The 16,165-nt window shown below is 42.2% G+C and overlaps 1 protein-coding gene across 2 annotated transcripts in view; it reads right to left on the bottom strand.

Annotated features, from left to right (window-relative positions):
- tnrc6c2 (trinucleotide repeat containing adaptor 6C2) overlaps positions 1–16,165 on the bottom strand; it is a 42,244-nt gene that overhangs the window by 22,235 nt on the left and 3,844 nt on the right. Inside the window, exons 2-3 of one of the 2 annotated variants that reach the window (XM_062997347.1) lie at positions 15,386–15,439; positions 7,635–7,826 (exon numbers count right to left, since the gene is read on the bottom strand). The gene's annotated coding sequence lies outside the window, so the exon portion shown is untranslated. The remainder of the gene's footprint in view (positions 1–7,634; positions 7,827–15,385; positions 15,440–16,165) is intronic. The other variant, XM_062997348.1, reaches the window with a different exon arrangement.

The following is a 16,165-nucleotide window of genomic DNA, read 5'->3' as shown; positions in this document are numbered from 1 at the left end:
CTCCTAATGCTGTTTTTTTCTCTCTGCCTTATCTACTCCTACCAGACATTCTAATCTTACAGAGTCACAGCGTTTCAGCAGAAGCCACAGTAAATAGTCCATCTGACTCTCCATGCTTTTAAACACAGAACCAGAATTAAAACTATATTAGTTTGTCCAGCTTAAACCAAGAACCCAGATTTAAAGAACTCACTAACTCGAGGGCTAACATGTGCTTCCTCTGAGACACGTGAATCCACTGTATCCTAAAGGGTGCAGTCAATGTAAAGTAATTTAAAGATCAACTTGGTTTGAGGAGGCATTAACAAACAAAAGCTCACAGAAGCCGGATGAGGACACGGGAATGCCATAACAATCGACTTGTCAGAGGGGTTGTGGCAGCTTTAAGGCTCAAACTTGCAGACAGAGGAGCAAACACTTTTCTTTCTTTCTTTTTTATTTTTTTTAATTTTTTTTTAATTTTTAATTTTTTTTATACATTTAGCACATCCAATTTCGTCCCATCTATCATCCTCTCATTAGTGCGGATTCCTGCTCCTGATTGGGGCTGACGAGGCCATTCCATGCCTCCTCCTAAAACGTGCACAGCCAATCGACCGTCTTATCACCCACACTTGACGAGTGTAGCGTGGCAGAGTACTGTGCACGGAGGATCACACACTCCGCCACACCCCTCCCGTCTCCATACAGGCGCCACCAACCAGCCAGCAGAGGGCGCAACCGCCCCGTTCCTGAGAGAGCATCCCCTACGGTCTCAAGTCCCGCCCCCCACCCGGACAACAGGCCAATCGTTGTCCATAGCCGCCCAGCCTCGACCGTGAAGGCAGAGCTGGATTCGAAACGACGCTCCTTCAAAATCCAGCTCTGGTTGCAGCGCGTGTCTTTTACCGCTGCGCCACCTGAGCGGCTAGCAAACACTTTTCTGATGCACCAAATGGGAGCCCAAAAACTGAAGATTTAAAGTGAAGATGTGTAATGTAGTCACAACATTTCACCAGTTTGTTTAGATGAGTACTGCCAAAAAAATCTTCAGACTGCTTTGTCACATCACAATGGCACTGATGGGTTACAACAGCAAAAGTTCACATTGGGTTCCACTCCAAAAAGCCAAGAACAAGAGGCTACAGTGGGCACAGGCTCCCTGAAACTAATTATTTTAAAATAGCAAAACCCTGGCCTGGTCTGGATAAATCTAGTGTTTGGCTGCAACACACATCCAAAGTGTATAATAATAATAACAATAATAATAATAATTGTCAATGTTAACACAAAATACAAAATACAATTACAATTTCTATGAATCTGAGGGGTGCTAGACAAACATGATTGGCTATATCTAAAGGAAGGCCAAAGTCTTGCACTGGATTGGCACCTGGTCCAGGGTGTTCCCGCCGTGCGCCCAGTGTTTCCTGGTGAAAATGGACCCACCGCAACCCTAATAAAGCAGTCAATGTAAATTACAAATGTATTAAACTCTAACGTGTTATGATCCTGACAGAACTACTCCCATTTGCATAAAGATAAACTGATGTCCACTCCTTAGTGGGTCCAGTTGTTAGAAATCACCAGTTTTTGTTACATAATCATGATCTCTGATTGTTCTGTAACATTACTTTGGGCTCATGGTCAAGAACAGTCGTGGCTTTGCTGTAATTAAATATACGCCAGAGGCGAGGATTAGAACAAGACACCAACACAGAAAATCAATTTAAAGACAAAGAAACAAAAGAAAGTAATATTAACAATTAGAATTCCTTCCAACAAAGATGCAAAACCTTCAAGGTAAAACAGGGTCGAATTTTGGTTCTAGTGATGACAAGGTGAAATCCAGGAGCAGATCATTTTTTCAGGGTTTGGGTGGTGCAGCGGTAAAACACACTAGCCCACCAGTACAAAGACTCTGCTATCAGCCGACCGGGTACCTACACGGACACGATTGGCTGTGTACCTGAACGGTGGGTCTAAGGGATTCCTCACTGCTGCTGCAGTTGTGGCCTCTGCTGGCTGGTCGAGGTGCAGCTCAGAGATGGTGAATAATAAATAGCATCACATGACGCAATACTGATTCCTGTGTGAACCTGTTACACACAGGTGAAAAGATGAGGCTGGATACTGCACACGTGGCAAAGGGGGCGTGTGGTAGGGAATTGGATACGACTAGGCTGAAAGAAAAATAGAAAATGCATGAATAGATAGAATAGAATGCTTAGTATATTTTAATTTGTGAGCAGCAAAGATTATGGCTGGGGAAAACGCTCTTGGGGCCAAATGTAAACAAAGTAGCTGATTCGGCTTCATCTTTGTTCTTCACGTTCAATTCAGTTCTGTTTCTGTTGCGCTTTGCAAAAAAGCAACTTCACAGAGATCCAAACCTAAACACCGAATCAGCAATCAGAGGCCACGCCAGCAAAAAAAAGTTTAAAAAAAAATCAGTGGAAATGCGCAAGAACGAAACATCGAGAAGAACCAGGCTCAAACGTGGAACCCTCCTCCTCTGAGCGGACAGCGGACACTCAGATTAAGATTTACATTTAATATTGCGCCACTCCGGAGCCCCAAACGAGATCCGATTATAAGAAGCTTTAAATAACACTGGACTGGATTCCATTTCTGTGGATCAGCTTCCCCGAAATCTGAATACAGATCCACTTTCATTTAAAGTGCAGAAACCTGATAATGATCAGATTGTTAGCTCTAATCCAAAACACATCGTATTTCCTCATAAGTAATGAATAATACATTTTATTAGTCATCACTTCATCTAGAAAACAAGTGACGAACCTGAAATAGTACACTTTGGACAGCTGTACCTCAGAACGGTCGTCTATGAGCCCTGCTGCCCTTTGATAAAGAACCAGTACACGTCTATAAAAATGGAGCCGTGTCACTAATCCTCATGTTTTCGGTACAGTCGTCCCATTCCGCCGGTCGAGACTCTCAGACACTTCCTAAAATATTATTTATTTGCTTTGGTTTCGGGATCAATCGGCTTTTTGAGTGGAGTACGTCCGTCCCAAAATGTGAAACCTCTTCAGCCCGAGGAGAAGACGGGCACTGTTTGGGTTAAAAAGCTCGAATGTCCTTCAGCTCGGCTCTACTGGCAGGGTCTGAAGTGCCTGTTAAGAGGCGCTGGCAGCAGATCAGCATCTGAAAAGCTTCACATCTTGATGTTTTCATGGGAAGCCTGAAGCTCTCGGCTTTTTCTGCAGCTTTTGAGGAGGAAAACAGAAGAGGAATCCGAAAATGTGCACAGCGAGATGATCCGGCGGTGCGTCGACGCTTTCTCTGCCCTGCCTGCCTGTCTCTCCGAACAGGACGCCATTTTTATCAGAGCTGAAACCATGCCAAGAAAACCAGGCGCTTCAGTCGCTCTCTTTCACAGGTTTGCTTTTTCCTCCTCACACGCTTCCTTCCTGTTCAGTCTCAGTTACAAGGATGTCCCCAAACATGGTGGGCAGAAAAACAGACCGGCAATGTGATAAATTATTCACACCCCTTTAAGTCAGCCATTTCCCAGCTGTCACCCCCCCCCCCCCCCCTTCTCCTCGTCATTTTGTTCTGAGAATGCCGCTAGCAAAACAATAACACATGCAAGAGAAAAACAGTGGATGTGAAGAACTGATCTGATCGGTGTCTGGAGAGAGCGTCTGCATCGCCATGCCGAAAGAAAAGAGAGCGTTTGTCCCCGACCCTCATCTTGATTCAGTGCCAAGAAAATGCGTGATCGTTTGTCTGTGCTATTTTTAAATCCTTTAATCAATTCTATTTTCCTACAGTGAGGATCCTCCTCCGTAAAAATGCCTACTATTGCTAAACGACGTACATGCTGGCAATCAGTCTGACGATATATTCTAAGATTCAGTATTTATCATCAGTGGAAGCTTCACAATTGCAGTTAAAACAGGCAGTGTAAAAATATGTTTAATATTAAATACATATAAAACTAAATACATTGATTACACTTTCATTAAAAATATTAAGAATACATGTAGAATACAATATAGAATTCACCCAGGGAGGGGGGAGGGGGGTGAGCCTGGGGCAGTTTGCAGCAATGCCAGCTAACACCACGAATAAGACGACATGAGTTGAAACCTGAAATAAAAATCTACACCAAGGGCACCCAGGTGGCGCAGCGGGATATTCCGCTAGCACACCAGCGCCAAGATTCTGAACTCCTTGGTTTAAAACTCGGCATTGCCACTAGTCGGTTGGGTGCCATCTAGCGGGCCTAATTGGCAGTGCCTGCAGCAGACAGCAACTGGCTACCGTGTCTAATAGGGCAGGATGACCGGACTATGTAGGTGGGGTCTTCTAACGCTGTTCAAGGACCCTGATTAGCAGATAGAGGCACCTGTGCAGAAGCATGGGTGAATAAGAAAGCGTCCGCTAAGGACTGTGCACAGGTCAGAGGAGGTGCAAGCAGGAAATATACCCTCCTCAAATGCAATCAGGGATCCCCCAGCAGCAGAAGACAAAATTGACTAAAAGAAACTACACCAAATGGCCAAAAGTATGTGGACACCCATCATAATTATTGAATTCAAAGACTTTAGCCACAGTCTGACTTTAAAGCCTCCATGTCTGACATCAGTGCCTGACCATACAAATACTTTACTGAAAGAATGGGCAATTCCAATAGGCACATTCCGAAATATTACAAATGAAAACAAACTATAATAATGCTTATATTTTTGGAATGTAATATCCAACAAGCTCCGGATCAGGAGTCCATGTATTTTTTGATCTGATGTTTATGGAACAGACATGAGTCTGTCTGCTCTGTTTGACTGATAAATTTTACAACGTTACTGGAGTTTGTTTCACCATAAAATGATGTAGATTTCGTAAGTCACTACACTGATGTTACGCCGGTAATGCGCCTGATGAGTTTTCTATGTTCCAAAACATCCAGTGGCCCACACAGAGCCCCGACCTCAACCCCACTGAACAGCTCTGTAATAAAATGGAACATCAGTTGAGGCTTCAGTGCTTAGCTATACAAATGCTCTTTTGGCTGAATAGGCACAAATTCTCGCAGACATACTTTAAAGTCTTGTGAGCCTTCTTAGAATAGTGGCTGTTGATCTACCTGAAAACACGACACTGACTAATTCTATCTAACTGAACAAACTTGACATATGGAACACAGAAATGTCTTGTTTAAATAGCTGATTAGCAAGATGCAGGATTTTACGCTAGTAGTGTTTGTTTGCTGGTTTGTTTATTAGGATTTTAACGTCATGTTTTACACTTTGGTTACATTCATGACAGAAACGGTAGTTACTCATTACACAAGATTCATCAGTTCACAAGGTTATATCGAACACAGTCATGGACAATTTAGTGTCTCCAATTCACCTCACTTGCACGTCTTTGGCCTGTGGGAGGAAACCGGAGCTCTCGGAGGAAACCCACGCAGACACAGGGAGAACATGCAAACTCCACACAGAAAGGACCCAGACCACCCCACTTTGGGATCAAACCCAGAACCTTCTTGCTGTGAGGTGACAGTGCTACCCACTGAGCCACCGTGCCGCCCTCGCTAGTACTGTTACATATAATAGTAATATTGTAGAAATTATGTATTGTGCAAGTCTACAAAATATTAATTAAGATTTTAACTGTTTTACACTTTGGTTACCTTCATGACAGGAACAGTAGTTACGCATTACACATGGTTCATTAGTTAACAAGGTTATATCAAACACAGTCATGGACAACTTTGTATCTCCAATTCACCTCACTTTTACGTCTTTGTACTGTTGGAGGAATCTGGAGCTCCTGGAGGAAACCCACTCAGACACGGGGAGAACATGCAAACTCCACACAGAAAGGACCTGGACCGCTTTAACCCAGGACCTTCTTGCTGTGAGGCGACAGTACTTCCCAAAGCGCCAGTGGCGTCGACTCCAAAATATTCCAATACAATGTTACTCATTATTTCATTTTTATGTTTTACAATGCTGGGGGCAAGGCAGAAACACACCCCAAACAGTGTGCCAATCCATTTTCGGGTATGGAAACCCTCTCAGGCATAGACAATTGAATCAGTGTGTGCACTTGGCTGGCCGATAGTGCCTGCTGAAATTCAAACCAGGATCTCAGCAGTGGTGGGCTAGCACGTTTCACCGCTGAGCCACTTAAATGCATAAAAATTCATCATGATGCAAAAGCTTAAAATTAAGACTGTAAAACTGCCGGCACATTAAAGGATGATAAAAAAAGGAAATGATGAGGAACAAAGACAAAAACAAACAAACAAAAATAAAGAAACAAAGGAGTTACAAGCAAATGAGAAAAAATCAAGTCAAATACAAACAAGCTAATATAAACTCATTAGCTAGTGGCGTTCTTACCCTGATCGCACAAATTCCCTGCTAGCTTGATTAGAATCCTTGGCTAAATATAGTATGTTTATGGTATAGCTACAGAATTCTATCTGTATTAGATCTGCTCCAAGCCACGATTTCACCTTTTCCAATTACATACATGTGAAAGCTGCAATTAAAAATGAGTCTCGTTTACTAATTAGCATCGAGCCGGCGGCTTCACAATCCGTTTCCCCGCAACATTACAGGCAGTAGACTCATTAGCAACACGCAGCACGCTAATCTGAAGAAGCATCATCAGTCCAGGGTAGACACTGTGCTCTTAATGTATGTGCAATAAAGATAACGACTCCTACAGTAGTGGAATTTACACCAATCAGGTAAAATATCTGTAGAGTAACCTGTACAAATAATAATCTCCAATATCCCCAATAAAGAACTCAATTCTAACTCTTCAATCTTTATTTTTTATATTTTTATTTAATCTTGGCTTATTTGCACTTTGTATTTGTAACTAATATTATTTGGTCGTGTTATAAAAACAGATGCCTAGGGTCATAGTGGACTGTGTTAGAGCACGGTAGGGAATTGGTACTGTTGCATAGCAACAAGTTAGTAGCTGTGGAACTATTTTTTGGCGGAAGGTTACGGTCAGTAGTAGAGCTGTTTCCTGCTTTCAGCTCGAGCCTGCGACCACGTCACAGCCGTGTTGTTATTGGTGATAACACTCTGCTCTGCTGTTCTATTGCTGAACAAAGCAGCAAAACCAAACCTAATTCCCAAATTACAAGTTAGGTGAAGCTAAAATGCTAAGAAGCGCCTTACTGACACTAACACAAACTGAACCACAATGGCGGCTCACTTCCAGCTCCAAGCTTCAAATCTCAGGCTGTGTCCAAAATCGCATACTTAATCAGTACGTACTAAATTCGAGGCAGTGCACATTGCTCGGCCGGTAAAGCAGTACGCTCTTTCAGTACACAAGTGCGCACTATGCACGCAACCTCAGACGTACCACGTTCACGTGATGAATGACGTCACATCGCCACAGTTATAACAAATTTAAAATCAGACCAAATTCATTCTGTCGTTCTCCACAAAGCTACTCATAACGTTATTCAGGGTTGTACTTTATCCTAACATTTTTAATGTTCGCCTAATGCCAAGTTCAATGCAGCGAAATCATACTAACGCAAACTGAACCACAATGGCGGATCACTTCCAGCAACAAGCTTTAAATGTCAGCCTGACCACACGCTGGCTGCTATTAATGCACATGCACACACACACACGTTTTCTGACCTGAGAGGTGCTTGTTGGTGTGTATACGTTGAACACTATTCAGCAGCTCTTTCTGCTCCCGGTAGCTGAAGTGTGGAGGAACTTCTTTGGAGGAGGCAACACGCTAAGAATCATGGGAATTGTAGGAACAGGAAGTGCTACAGCTGCCATTAGTGCTGAAGTAGAGGAGTGGACGAGTGCAGGATTTTGGCTCTGCAGGAAAAACAGAAAATAGGAAGAGGCGTTAATGCTAAACACATCTGGATCTTGCTGTGTCCCAAATCACATACTATCTCATAATAAATGATACATCAGTACAGTACCGCCTGACAGGACGTGACCAGCTGTCATAGTAACCTATAATGTATGTGATTTAAAAGCCATGCTACTACCATCAGCCAATCAGCTCAGTTATGAAGTTCAGGTGTTTTAGCCACACGTTGCTTAAAGAAACATTAAATCAATGACCAGGTTTGGTGTGGCCTGCACTGGACCCTCACATCTACCACACTGACCAGGGTTGGGATGAGTCAGAACACTGACCACAAGTTAGGCCTTCTCATCCAGCATCAGTACCTAACCCTACAAATTGATTAAATGTGCACAAATCCTCAGAGACACACTCCAAGATCTTGTGGAAAGCCATCCTACAAGGCATGTCCAACAAGCTCATGATCAGGTCTCCTGACCACACCAGTCCATCACCAGCACGATTCTTACATCATACTATTAACCAATCAAAACGGCTTATACATTCACACGTCAACCAATCAACTCGCTCATGTAACTCAACTAGCTAGTTAGCTTGGTCCGTTTGTCCTATTGTTGACCAACTACATCAACTTCCACATGTTCTCCGACTGACCAATCAGCTCAACATTCTTATCTGTCTAACCAATCATACGGAACCTCAGGACTTCAGGTCCAGTCTGATTGGACTTCAGGACTTCAGGCCCACTGTGGACGAATCACCTGTTTTGTGTTTTCATCTGGACCAACCAGCTTACTGTTTCTCTTCCTCTCCTCGACCAATCAGCTTGGAGCTCAGCTTTCCTGTTGCCCCGTCAACCAAACAACACTTCCAGATTTTGATCAACCAGCTGGGATTTCAGCCCCTCAGTGGACCAATTAGCTGTTTTTACTCGTACCTCTGTTGGGTAATCAAATGTATCAGCACCTCCCCCCCTTGGTTCCTCCCTTCCCCCCTTCGCCTGGTTCGTCTCGGTCAATGCGCCCATTGTTCTGCGTTGAATAAATTACAGGAAGCACATGGTCGCCAGGGTTTATGGGAAATTTTCTCACACTCTATTGCCCCATAAGCACCCCACCTCCACTGTCTGTCTCCCCTTATAATACCCACCCCCTTCCCCCAAAGTTCTACCCCACCGACCCTCTACCCATCCTCCCTCATTGTGATGTTCCTCTGATGTTCCTCTCTGCATTTATCTCCCTATAGTACAATTCCCTCGTGTACACTAACACACACACAATTCCAAATCTTGTATATGTGTTTTTTTTTTGTTTTTTTTAGGGCATTTACAAACAGAAGGAGAACATCCCAAACTCCCTACAGACCAACCTGCGACCAGCACCAGCGCACTCAATACATTACATGGCTGAAAGAACACTATATGGACACTAAGTATTGGTACTCTCCTTTAAGTGTTTTAGCCAAAACAACATAAACATAAAAAAAACTGTATAATTATATGTTTCGAACTTTGTAGATACAGTTTAGGGAAGGCCCTTTCCTGCTCCGGGATCGCCTGTGCACAAAGCATGATCTATAATGTCCCTTCATGTGTTTCAGCCCCACTTAACAGAGGTTTGGAATAAACTGAAATATCAACTGGGCCTTTCTCGACCAACATGTGTCCAGCCATACAAATTGTCCTTTGTACCACTGAATGGGCACAAATTCTCACAGGCATACTTTAAAGTCTGGTAGAAGCCTTCTCAGATGAATGGCTGTTATAGCTGAAAAGATCACATATGTCAGTCTATTTTAATACAATATGTTTTTGAAATGGAATCCATTAAGCTCATGGTCAGGTGCACAAACATTTCTGGCCATATAGTGTGTGTGTGTGTGTGTGTGTGTGTGTGTGTGTGTGTGTGTGTGTGCACGTGTGTGTGCACGTGTGTGTGTGTGGACTCTTTGGAATAATCTTGGAATAGGACAGTGTTATCCTTTGAAGCTATAACAGCCTTCAATCTTGCAGAGGCTTTCTGAACCATTCGGTCAAAAAAGCAGTTGTGAGATGAAGCGCTAGCCCTAAAAAAGGTCTGGCTCGCAATCATATTTACAATTCATCCTAAAGAACTGGAGCTCCTCCACCAAGCCTGTCAAACCATATCTTTTGGACCCCAATGGTAGAACAAGAAAGGGAAGGTGACTATAAAGAAAAACTGGGGGTCCCCACGTCCCGGGTCAGAGGAAAGTCAAACGCAGCACATGGAGCATAAATAAACATGGCGTGTTAGGCTGGATGTTCTGAACTGGAAGGTCTGTTGGGTTTCATTGTTATGTCAGGACAGCACCGTGTGGGAAAGTGTTACGAATAATTTCAGGTTATGGAGGGGGGTTGAAGAGGGGGGTTCCAGTGTGTCTTGTCGCCCATCTGTGCCTGTTTTACAAATCCATTCAGATTCAGATAGACCTTTCACCCTTCACACGACCTTCTGCTGTTATAAACACAGTACAGACCGGGCGTCAACGTTTGTTTCGGAACGTCTGGATTCTGAGATTTGCATCTTCAAGCTAACAACAGAAGATTTAAATACGTTTGTTCTTATTTCGTGGAAAATGAAACATTAAAAGCTGGAGGATTTTGAATGAAATGTGATGAATGGTTGGGGGGGATAATCTGTCGTGTCTTTTTACACATGTGGGTTAAATTGGTTTTCTAAATCTCAACTGGGTCAATATACAGACAGCATATTAGATGTTTAATATAAAATTAAACATATCAATTATCCCTGTGGCAAGGCAGATGATAAGAAACAGCCAGCAACTGTGTTTATGGTCTGTAGTTCAGATGTCCACGGGATAATCAACTAGCACAGGGGTCTAAATGTTCTGTTATTGACTGGCTGGGCACATACACAGATATGATTGCCTGTGTCTGAGGGTGGGAAAGTCGAATGGATTTCTCATTATTGCTGCAATTGCGACCTCTGCTGGCCAGGGCTCTGCACAGAGATGGGGAATAATAGACAACAGTGTGAAGTGAACCCACCTCTGGCAAGGCGAATTTTATTTATTTATTAGGATTTTAACGTCATGTTTTACACACTTTGGTTACATTCATGACAAGACAGATAGTTACTGGTTACACAAGAGTTCATTCATGGACAATTTTGTATCTCCAATTCACCTCACTTGCTCATCTTTGGACTGTAGGAGGAAACTTGAGAACCTGGAGAAAACCCATGCAGACACAAGGAGAACATGCAAACTCCACACAGAAAGGACCTGGACCACCCTGTCTGGGGATTGAACCCAGGACCGTCTTGCTGCGAGGCGACAGTGCTACCCACTGAGCCACCGTGCCACCCCTGGCAAGTAAAAAGAAGAGGTTTGGTACTACACATGTGTCTAAGGGGCGTGTATTAGGTACGGCCCTCCTCGGTCAGGGTCTGCAGCATAGGAGGAGATACGACTGGGGACCTGGATATGACTAGACTAAAATAATAAGAAAAAATGCAGGTATAACATATCCACAAACAACGTTGTTCACAGACGAGCAAGCTTTACATGAGATCAAACTATAGTTGTGCATTAAGGTGCCTATTTAAGCAGGGTGTACAGAAAAAAAAAGTATTTTATTTTTATTTAAACAACATCTCTTTATACGTCACACTGATGTGTCCATGTTTATCTTCTATCCTTTGTGGAACCCCACACTGGGAAAAAAAATCTCCCTCAACACACAGAAACTGACTTTTAGATCAGATTCATTTGTCATTTCACATCTAATTGAGTCAACACCTCTGAGTCCTGACTCTGTCACCGCTTGCAACATAATTAGCAAGCTAATCCACTGTAGGTTGGCGGAAATCCCGTCTTTCAGTCGTGACATTTATGAAGATTTGAGTAATGAATCATGAAAACTGTGTGGATTTACGATAGCGAACATTAATAACGTTATTTATCAGCTGTACGAGTTTATCATTCATCACTTGCGCTTTGATTAGGCTGCGATTAGCGCTGTGACATTCTACCTGTAATCTGTTATACATCTACAGTTTACATGGAGAAATGTGAAAACACGCAGCATTTAAAATTCCCATCATGCTCTGGTATAGTCACACAGCTTACCGACGCCAGGCTAATGAACGAACACGCAGCAGCTAGCGCTCCTGCACGATCAGAACTCATTTCCCGTGATGATTCCCAGCCAGCAACATACAGTTACAGAGTGTTTGTACAGTTAATTTCATCAGGCTGCAGTAATCAAGGCTGAACACGAACGTTTCCTTTAGAACACATGGAACCACGCTCACACGGCTTATTAGCATGTGATTAGCATAGCCTGGTGAATATTCATGATGTCATAAGGTATGAGAAAAACCAAATCCTGACACTTACTGCGGTAATAAATGACACGTGTTTATTTGGGAATGAATTCAAGAGTAGGGCTTTGTCAGCTGGTTCACATCAGGGTGGGGCCATAAAAAAAATTTAAATAATCGGGGGTGGGGGGTAGTTCAACCAAATTATTTTTGTTACAGGAGATTTAGACAGAACTCAGATCCCAGGCTAACAAACGCCACCCTAACATATGTGAGGCCGCCGGACATATGTTTACACTGCTGGTCATTTGTTTACACTGGTCTCTTACAGAGAGAATCAGTATGTGTACAGGATACTGCTGTCCAGCCCTCCCACACTTAGAAATAGCTAAAATGCATCAGTTTAGCAGCAAGCCAAGCCGTTGGCCCAGCCAAAACTAAAACTCAAGTCTCGGTGGTGATGGATTAACGTATCAGACTCCTGCATGAGGTCAAATTTTAATACAGAGATTCCACATTCAAAATGTAGAGGAATGTAAACAAACAAGCTGCTCATGTTAGATTTTAAAGGCGTTTTAACATGTTGATATTAGGGCTGGCACCGATCCAATAGTCTGTATCTGCATCGGTATCGGTCTGATATTGGCCCAAATCACTGGATCGGATATCGGAAGAAAACAAATTTAATCCGATCTGATACTGTTGCTTAATGTAAATAAAACTTAATGTAAATAACACTTAATGTAAATAACACTTAATGTAAATAAGGCCATTTAGAAATTAAAACACACTGATCTTCTTAAACTTTTAGCATTTAAAAAAATAATTTACTACTGCCAAAAACACTGTTTTACGGCATGTCGTCAAAGTGTCTACAATTGGAAGATGTGGATGTCAATCAAACGCGATGGACCAATTAGAATTGACGCAGAGTTTGGTTACGATTTTCCGTTAAAGTTCTGTCACATTTTTAGATTATAACTATAAAGTTTTAGATTATAATATAAAGATTTTAGATTAAACCCTGCTGGATTTTGAAGAGGACGTCTGTGGCTAAACGGGAAACGGTGTCGTTTGTTTTATTTCATAACACTAATGGATTCATCGTTGAGGATGTGAGAGATCTCCAAGCCGGGACAAGATAGATACATTTGTTTTATTTTTATTATTTAATTGTTTCATTTGTATTGTTTATAAATAATATTTTTTATTATTTATTTTATTATTTTTTCACTGCCTCTTCAAGGTGTAGACTTACAATTTATTTGTTAATTACAAATAAAGTTGCACTTTAAATTCTATTTTAAATGTTTGTTTCGGTGCTGTTAAACAAGCCAGAAATGCTGCTAAATGTTCTGTGTGTAAAAGTGAAAATAAAAACAGCAGTTTTGTGTAAGTGTGATGTTGTAGGTTCTGTATTTATTCCTTTACAATATTTGTTTCACAGTCTGAGCATTGTTATTTAGATAGCTAGTTTACCCATGGTGCATTGAGTATTATGTATTATTACTGCTTAGCTGTTTGAGAGGAGAAACGATGGTATCGGATTGGTATCGGTATTGGCAGATACTCAATTTGTAGTATCGGTATCGGACATAAAAAAGTGGTATCGAGTTATTTTTGAAATAATTTTCTTCCTGAAACTGTCTGTAGATCGAGAGTGACCAAGTTCAGATGAGTCAGTTTGTACTGTGGTCACTTTTGCTCCTGTTTGGTTGCTATGGTAACACAAAGTAGTGCAGCGAAGACGTGCGCATCCAGTTAACTTCTACCAACGTGAAGTGTCTAGTTCTTTCTTCGGGTGAAGAAAGTGGCAAACTGACATCGTTGTATCTGACACTGTAGCACTCACAAGGAATTTGGACTCAGAACTGTAGGAATGTTTGCTCATAAAACTCCACCTCCACTGAAATATTCTGCTGGTTTGAATCCAAGTTGTTGCTGTTGTCATCGAAATCATCCACAAATCTTAAAGAGCGAGAAGCACCACACATCAAACAGCATAAAAATTACAAAATATCTGTCTGAGAGTCCGGGGGTTCGCTTCAAATTCGATTTCAAGCTAAGGTGCTTGTCCAGATTCGTTAGGATCTCAAGCTCTCGAGTTCTTATCTTAGCTGTTCTAATGACCAGCCGGGTATCCAGCAGGCACAACAATCTGTGCCTGAGGAAAGGGAGGGCAACAGGGTCCTTCACTGCTTCTTGCACCTGCGACCACTGCTGGCCAGTCAAGGCACCTGCATGAGAGATGGTAGACTCATCACTGTCCATACGCGATTTGTGAGTCCTCATCTCTGTGGGCCGCCAAGTGCAAACAGGTCGGAGGGGGTGTGTGATATTCTGTGGGCCTCCATGATCAGGGCCAGGGTGGTGCCAGAGCAGATGCGACAAGGTTTTTTAGCTGTTCAGACTGCAAATAATCTACCTTAATTACACAAATTTTAAGCACAAAACGGTTTCTGACTTTTACCCAACATACACAAATGTGCCCAAGGCGTTTAATGGCACCCCAAGAACTTCATGGGTTTTTTTTTATTATTTTTAAACTTATCAAAAAAAAGTTGGAATTCCTACACGGTGTTGTTGCCAGATGCCAATAAAATTGGGGTCAGCCTTCACTCCCCACGTGCATCAATGAGCCTTGGCCGCCCATGACCCTGTCGCCGGTTTACCACTGTTCCTTCCTTGGACCATTTTTGATAGATACTGACCATACAGACTGGGAACACCCCACAAGAGCTGCAGTTTTGGAAATGCTCTGACCCAGTGGTCTAGCCATCACAATTTGGCCCTTTTTCCAACTTTGAGGATAAACTGTTCACTTGCTTCCTAATATATCCCACCTACTAACAGGTGCCGTGATGAAGAGATAATCAGTGTTATTCACCTCCCCTGTCGGTGTATACTGCTGTAACTCCAAGGCATTTTACTGATTGTCACCAGGCTTAGAAAATTCATACCACAGGAGAATCTTAAGATATGGCAAAATACCAAAATATGGTGTAACTGCAGTGCTGGGTGGCACTATAATATGCATACACATTTTGCCATAATGTTTCTGTTCTATTCCTCCTCAGGAAAGGTCCCATACCCATGCACTGGGAACACAATGGGCCAATTTATGTTGGGACCTCAGGAATCGCCACTTGTGACTATATTTCTTATTTTGTTCGTTTAACGACTAACTATAGGACTAAAGTGGGCACTTAGAACACGTAACAAGACTTATAACAATCAGTAACTTTAAACAAACTTACCTTGCTCTCTACAGCGTCTTTTTCTTTTTTGCCTTTTCTTTCAATTAACCCCAACTGAAAGAAAAAAAAGACACATGCATGAGAACAGCTCTCCTCTGCGGCTACTTATTTTGAACCTATTTGGAAAAAAACTGGACACATAAACAGCTTTAAAGTGAACAGAAAACAATAGCCTCATTCATTTAAAGCCTCAGTCTCACTTAATGGCAGTGCCAAGAGCTACAAACCAGGCCCATAAAATGTTTAACATTTAAAAACACCAGTGAGCGAAGATCAAACAGAAACCTGCCTTCATATGAACATAACGATTTCTCATCCAATGTTTCCCAGCATATTTTTTAACTTGTATCCAACCAGCTTTATACATACACTGACCGACAAACACACACGATTTGAACACCCCTAAGTGAAGTGTTTAGCTGGTGTGTTTAGTTCCATCTTAAACTCCTCACTAACCAATCATTTAAAATCTTCATTCTGAAAACGTGTAATAATAATGGGCAGATGGAATGCCTTTATGTGTCATATATACATTTATGCTTGTAAACATACAATGAAATTTCTTTCTGGATATCACAGCTTATTCGGAAGCTTGTTTGAAAGCCGTGTTAGAGCAGAGGGTCAGCCACTGTATGATGCCCCTGGACCTGAGTAGTTTAAAGGCTTTATTCAAGGGCTACACCAGCGTTTCCCTTTCGTCTGGTTTCATACAAGATATAATTTCAAAGACCGGCAGGGGCAGGAGATTTTCATAATATTGCTCACAAACGGTGTAAAATG

This window comes from Trichomycterus rosablanca, chromosome 6 (assembly GCF_030014385.1).
Source record: "Trichomycterus rosablanca isolate fTriRos1 chromosome 6, fTriRos1.hap1, whole genome shotgun sequence".
In the NCBI taxonomy this organism is placed as follows: Eukaryota; Metazoa; Chordata; class Actinopteri; order Siluriformes; family Trichomycteridae; genus Trichomycterus; species Trichomycterus rosablanca.
This window is presented reverse-complemented; position numbering and strand designations above follow the sequence as displayed.